This window comes from Cyprinodon variegatus, unplaced genomic scaffold (assembly GCF_000732505.1).
Source record: "Cyprinodon variegatus isolate N-32 unplaced genomic scaffold, C_variegatus-1.0 Scaffold683, whole genome shotgun sequence".
NCBI lineage: Eukaryota > Metazoa > Chordata > Actinopteri > Cyprinodontiformes > Cyprinodontidae > Cyprinodon > Cyprinodon variegatus.
Genome location: NW_015151136.1, coordinates 289,178 through 295,519, shown reverse-complemented (window position 1 = coordinate 295,519; position 6,342 = coordinate 289,178).

Below are 6,342 nucleotides of genomic sequence, written 5' to 3'. Positions count from 1 at the left end.
CCTGTACTTTGTTACTTTTACTTGAGTAAAGAAGTTTAATCAGTACTTCCACTTTTACCAGAGTATTTTTTAACACAAGTATCTGTACTTTTACTTAAGTACGGAAAGTGAGTACTTTTGCCATCTCTGAGTATATTATAGGGGAATGCTGAGTTATAAAGAATTAATATTCTTTCATTTTAACATGGATGTAAAGCTTAACACTAAAAACACACTTAACTTAAAAATTAACTCAAAAACCAAAGAACTCTTACATAACTTGAAAATACAACTGTAATACAAGAAGAAATAGCATCTAGCCAATAATTCATGCCTTCGTTCAGCAACATATATGCCTGACTGTCTTCACTGTACCTCTGTCGCTAAGAAAAGAGAACCCGCTCATGCGCTCTCATCAGCTTCTCCTGGTTCATAACCACACTGGACGCCTGGTGGAGACGACTCTACCAGGCCGATCTCCACCACTTCCTGAACCTGACTCCCTTTTGATTTTCATGACATGTTTTTCCATCCCTTAGAACAGTCTGACCCATGTTCAGCTGCTGTTCACATGGAACCCTTCTCCACTTCGGCCTCCGCAGAGGGACTAGACCCCCTTCCCCCGCATCTTCACCGCAACCGAGGTGGGCCTTGGAAGGACACGTCCCAGTGCTTGGACATTGCCGAACTTGGCTTGGAGGCTTGATGCGGTGACGGCTCGGCCCATGGCCACCTTCACATTCCCAGTTAGGGGAGCAGGGGACCGTGGTCAGGTGCACACTCAGTAATGATCCTTCTGCAGACTCAGCTATCGAAACCTTGTAAATACTTTTCTTTAGATAGTCAAGTTTGATCATCTTCTTTGTGCTTAGTAACGGCTGTTGCCGATCCAAGGACCTAATTAAACCATTCAATTGTAGTGACAGGCAGTGTGTACAAAGGGCATGGACTTAATGAACACAAGTGTAGTTTTATAGAAATATACATAATTTCACAAATAGTTTCCAGGTGAGAAGTTCCGGTTCTTAAGGTGGACGTGGTGTACATAAGGGAGCTGCGGCGCTCAGTCAGGTTCTTCCACTGTGTGACTTGCGTCCGGTGGACTCTGGCAGCGGAAAGCAACAAATCGCTGGCTGGTGCATGCGCTGATGATCTGTTGGTAGGTGTTTTCTCTCCCTGCACTTTAGCTGATCTTGGCCAGAAAATCTAAATTGAAGTGTGATCATAGGTAAAACGCCTCAGCGCTGCGCTCCCTCTCTTCCTCGGTCTGCGAGTGTGTGTGTGTGCGCGCATGTTTGTGGATCAGCAGGTAAGACATTAACGCTCATCTGAGCTCCAGTTATTTTCAGCTTCATTCAAAATGGTGTTTAATTTTCACAGGTCCCCCACAGTTGGACCATTGCTGCTCTGTCGGTGTTCGTTTCCCGGATTTCTGCACAATTGTTTTAAAGTGGACTACGGCGGCGTTATCTGCCCTCAGTGAAGCCGTGTTTGGGGTGTGGCATCAGCGCGCCCATTCCGCCTTCCGCGGTGGCGTGGCAATAGGGCTACGCCTGGTCCTGACGTTTTTAACTTGTATTGTCTTTTTTTCATTTCTTCTACTTATTTCTATTTAGTGCCCTTTTGTTGACTTAGTCGGGCTGAAATTGTTCTTTTTTTTTAGATTATTTTGGTTATCTGTCTGTTTTTTGTTTGTCTGCAGTTGCTAAGGTCCGGTGGCGGTGTTGGTGTGGTGACGGTGTCTTCCTCGTCTGCGTGCTGTGCTTCTTTAGTTTGGGGTGTCTCACGCGTTTGTTGTTAAAGTTTTTTTGTAATTTGCTGTGTTTGGTGGATGTCGTCCCATAGCATCCCCTCCAGCCGGTAACCTCAGCGGCTGCAGCACATTTATTTTCTATTTTCTTTGATTTATTTTGTCATTCTTAAAAAGGAACTGGTTTTAAAAAGAACTTGTTTTTTAAAGAATTAAAAGTTTTTGTTATAATGGTGAAATTGTCTCAGATGTTTTAAAGCTCCGCATAACTGCATCTGCGTGCCTTAAACAAAAGGTAATATTCTTTGGGTGAAATTCCCAGGGTGGCGTTGTTGAGCAATCTATTAGAACTAAAATTTGAATCTCCATCTAGTGTCGCCACACAAGCTTATTCCCACACTTACTGGGAATTCCTTGTTCATGGAAAATTATTGGAATCCCCAACCATATATCATGAGTGGGGTTCAGTGGGTTACCCACCACCCTTGGAAAAGGGTAGACACACACTGATCCACCCAGTGTGGTGCTTGTGTAGCCCCGGAGATCTAGAGGCACAGACCTGTTATTGCTGTATTTCATGTGGCTGAACACCACTTGTACCTCTAAGAAGTTGTACCTTAATTGCACAGGGCCGCGTAACTACTTAGCATGCAGACGTGTCATCGGTAATCGGAAATAACCAGATTAATCCCTTCACCAACTGAGAACGGCTATGCACCACCACCCACAGAATCCAGAAAGAGATTTTAATCTGTTATTTTTATTTTATTTATTTGAATAGTGACAATGCACACTAATTAACATCAGTATAAAAACAAATGTAAATATGCCGGATTATAGCTACAAAGCTAGTTTTCATCCGTAGTCCCTAGGCAGGCAAATACATAAGAAAGAACATAACATGCAATACAAGCATCACAAGGAAATGTTAAGAATTTACATGACTGGTTTGTTTTCATCTGTAGTTTGAGTTGAGCTCTAAAGCTGATCAGTGTAGGGCTCTCCCGTATGTGCAGAGGAAGACGGATGTTAGTGGCTCTGGGACAGACGGTAGCTCGCCGAGAGGCAGGGGCTGGGACAGACGGTAGTTCGCCCTGTAGCGGATCCTAAAATCCAACTAAGAACTGTAGCGACTTTAAGATACGCTATTGGAGCTGGAATTTCTTCGTTAAAGGATTTAAAGTGTACTGATTCCTATACAGGGTTTTGAAAGAGTCCTGTATTGTTTTCCGTCACTATCTTCCAGAGTTGGTCATTTGTGTGCCTGCTGCCTTCCTTGGATGTGACTCTTTTCCGGTGAAGAGCCGATGGATCAGATGGGGCATCTAGGTCTTGTTTCCCAAAGGACTGGATTATTAAATATATAATAGAAAAAAAAAACGGCATGATAAATATATAAATTTTTTTTATTGTTTTTGTCATCTTAAGTTATAATCAGATAATGTTTCACCTGATTTCAAGTGCGGTCATGAGAAAAGGAAAGGTTTTAGACTATGCATTATTTATAGGAAAATAATCTTGCAGTTTCACAGTCTCAGCATCAGTTGCTTCATTAAAAACCAACAGTTGTGGTTTTAAGATGTGGTTTCTTACTTTCAGATTAAGTGTGGTTTTTATCAGAAAGGCACTGATAAAAATCTTAATGTCAGATAAAAAATTACACAAAAAGCACAACAACCCATTTCAGTTATATCTTGGTTTTCAATAAACGTCTGCTCAGATGTTTTTGGTTTTTGCTTCCATCTCTTAGTGTTTTGAAGCTCGTTGCTCTTAAGATCTAATAGTCTAAAAGGAAAATTCTTGTAATAAAAACAAAAGTTTACATTGATATTAAACTACCCTGCATGACTCATAAGGATGTTTGCCTTTTCCTGTCTGTTAAGCTGAAACTGAAGAAAAGATCATTTTACAACATATACACATACACAACAATTCAGAAAAATACAACTGTAACATTGGTCTTGGTAACTATATATTAGACATTTGGTTGAAATAAAATGTCTTAAAGTTAGCATGTGCTTTCTTTAGGCAGTGTAATGATTCCTGCCTGTGAAGCTGCTGTGTTCATTGAAGTTAGTTCCTGCTCAGTCTGCTGCACTGACAAATTCTGAGCTGTTACACCTGTGGCAGATTCAATTCAGTGACCCTTCTGTTCTTGACCTGTCTCGTTCCTGCTTCCCTCTGCCTACCTTGCCTGTTGGATACTCCTGTTGAACTTAACTTTCTGCCTTGCTTCTTGACCAAGTTTGCCTGCACTCCTGTCTGAATTGTTCCATCGATCAAGTACGACCCACGCCTGCTCCTCTGGAAACCTATGCCAGATTCTTTGCCCACTGTTAGTGATTCTCTCACCTGGATCCTGGATTCCCTTCTTATCCAGCCCTTCTGGAAACCTCTGCCCGGTGGACTGCTTCCATGTGCACAACCATCAGACTGAACCTGACCTCCCTGCTAGCCTTAGTGTGGTAATGTGGCCTTTTTGTTAAGTTTATTGCATGTATTCTAATTTTGGATTTTCTTTATTTTCGAACTTGTTTGCTTGTTTTCAATTTTGGGTGTTGCATGTTTTTTTTTTTTTTTTTTTTTTTGGAGGCCACATTGCCACTCACACCTGGACACGCCCACAGCAACGGCACAGGTGTTCCCCATCAACCAAGCAGCGTGCCGACTGGGACGCTAATTAAAAAGGCAGCTGTTTGGTTGGAGAGACAGACCCGGACCTGGGAAGGCCGATCATGGAGGGAGTCGGACGGAGCGGGTGAGAGAGAAGCAGCGGGAGAGGTTTGGGAACTGACGGCCGGAGGCCCGCTGGAGCGAGGTGCAGAGACGCGCACCGGAGAGACGTGCACCGGAGCGAGGCGAAGAGGCCCGTCATGGAGCGAGGCGCAGAGGCACGCTGGCGAGAGGCGCGTGTTGGAGGTGACCTCGCTAAGGCCAGCTATGCTGGAGAGGCCCACACGCGCAGCGTGCCGGAACGAGGATCCAGCGCTGGGGTGGACGGTGCCCTCCATTGTACCCGCCAAGTGCGCATCTTTTAACAGACTGGCCCATTGACTCTGCTGCTCTTCATCGTCTGTATTTTTATCTTTCTTTTTAATCTTTTTCCTTTTAACTTATCTTTTTATCTTTTTTATTGGACTTTAATCGATTAAACTTTTTAAAACCCTGCTCACAATCGCTGCAGTCTGTTGGTTTTATGGTTTTTTTAAGATGATCGCACCTCTCGGGTGCCACATTAGTCCTGTCTGAAAGTATTAGGATTTGGATTCCGTTTTTTTATATAATGCAAAATCACAAAATGTCCTCTCAGACCATTTTACAGAGACAATAAAGCAATACAATCAGATCAGTAAACACTATAAATCCCAGGAACTGCTGGAATTAGCTCTCTGTTTAGTTTTATAAGTTCCTCAATAACTGTACTCCATGTGGTATATCTACTGTAAATATGTTACTCTACAAATGTTCTTTTTTTTTAATACATGTACATATTTTTTTTTACAAAGGACTAAAATATCCAAATTTTAAAAATGCAGCTTTTGTTCACACTGCTTCTGTGTGCATGGGTGTGTTTTTTCCAGCATAAGCAGAGCACGGTGAATTTCCTACTGCTGTAAAATTAGTTTCAAGTATGCTTATTATTAAGTATTGAAGTATTCTCCATGGCGGCAGTGGCAAAGAACAGCTCTAAACAATTTCAATGACAATTTCAAGGAATATGCCGCTGAAAACGCTACAAACCAGACATCAGAACCGCATCTATGATTGCCAATGCCTGCTTAAGCTACGCTCACAAAATGTTTTAAATACAGACATTCTTGACTGTTTAAAAGCAGCAGAGTGCTGTGGACAGATGTAACCAAAATAACAGCAGGATCACTTACTAGGCCAGGCCAGAGGAAGAGACACGTGAGACGGAGAAAGCCAGGCTTTAGTGGGGGGCTAACGGCGAAGCTAAGGAGAAATCCCCACAGAACGCCGCTACCATCAATCCTGCTCTCCAAAGTCTGCTCGTTGGATAACGAATGCGTAATCTCCCACTGAAAGTCTCTTCAACTTGAAGACTGTTTTTCCTAATTTTGACCAACATGTCGACTTTTCAACTCGGGGTTAAAACCCTTTAGACCTGGTTTACTCTAATATCAAAGATGCATTCAGAGCAGCCCCCTGCCCCCACCTCGGGTCATCAGGTCACCTATCTGTCATGCTTATCCCTGAATATAGGCCCCAGCTGATCAGGGCTAAACAAGAGGTCAGAGTGTGGTCTGAGGGCGCCATGATGTGATGATGAAGCAAACACTGACTTCCTAAATAATTTAATATGCTATCCTCTGCCATTGGCTGCTAGACTTCCTCACCAACAGACCTCAGTCAGTCCGGGTCCTGCTGTTCACCATGATGACACACGACTGCGTCCCCAGGTTCACCACCGATCACATGGTGAAGTTTGCAGACGACACCACGGTGGTGGGCCTCATCAGAGACGACAACGACCTGGACTACAGAGAGGAGGTGGAGCAGCTGGTGGAGCAGAGATAACAGCATGATCCTGGACGTGGAGAAGACCAAGGAGATCAAGGAGGACTTCAGGAAGAAGCGGCCTAACCACGCTC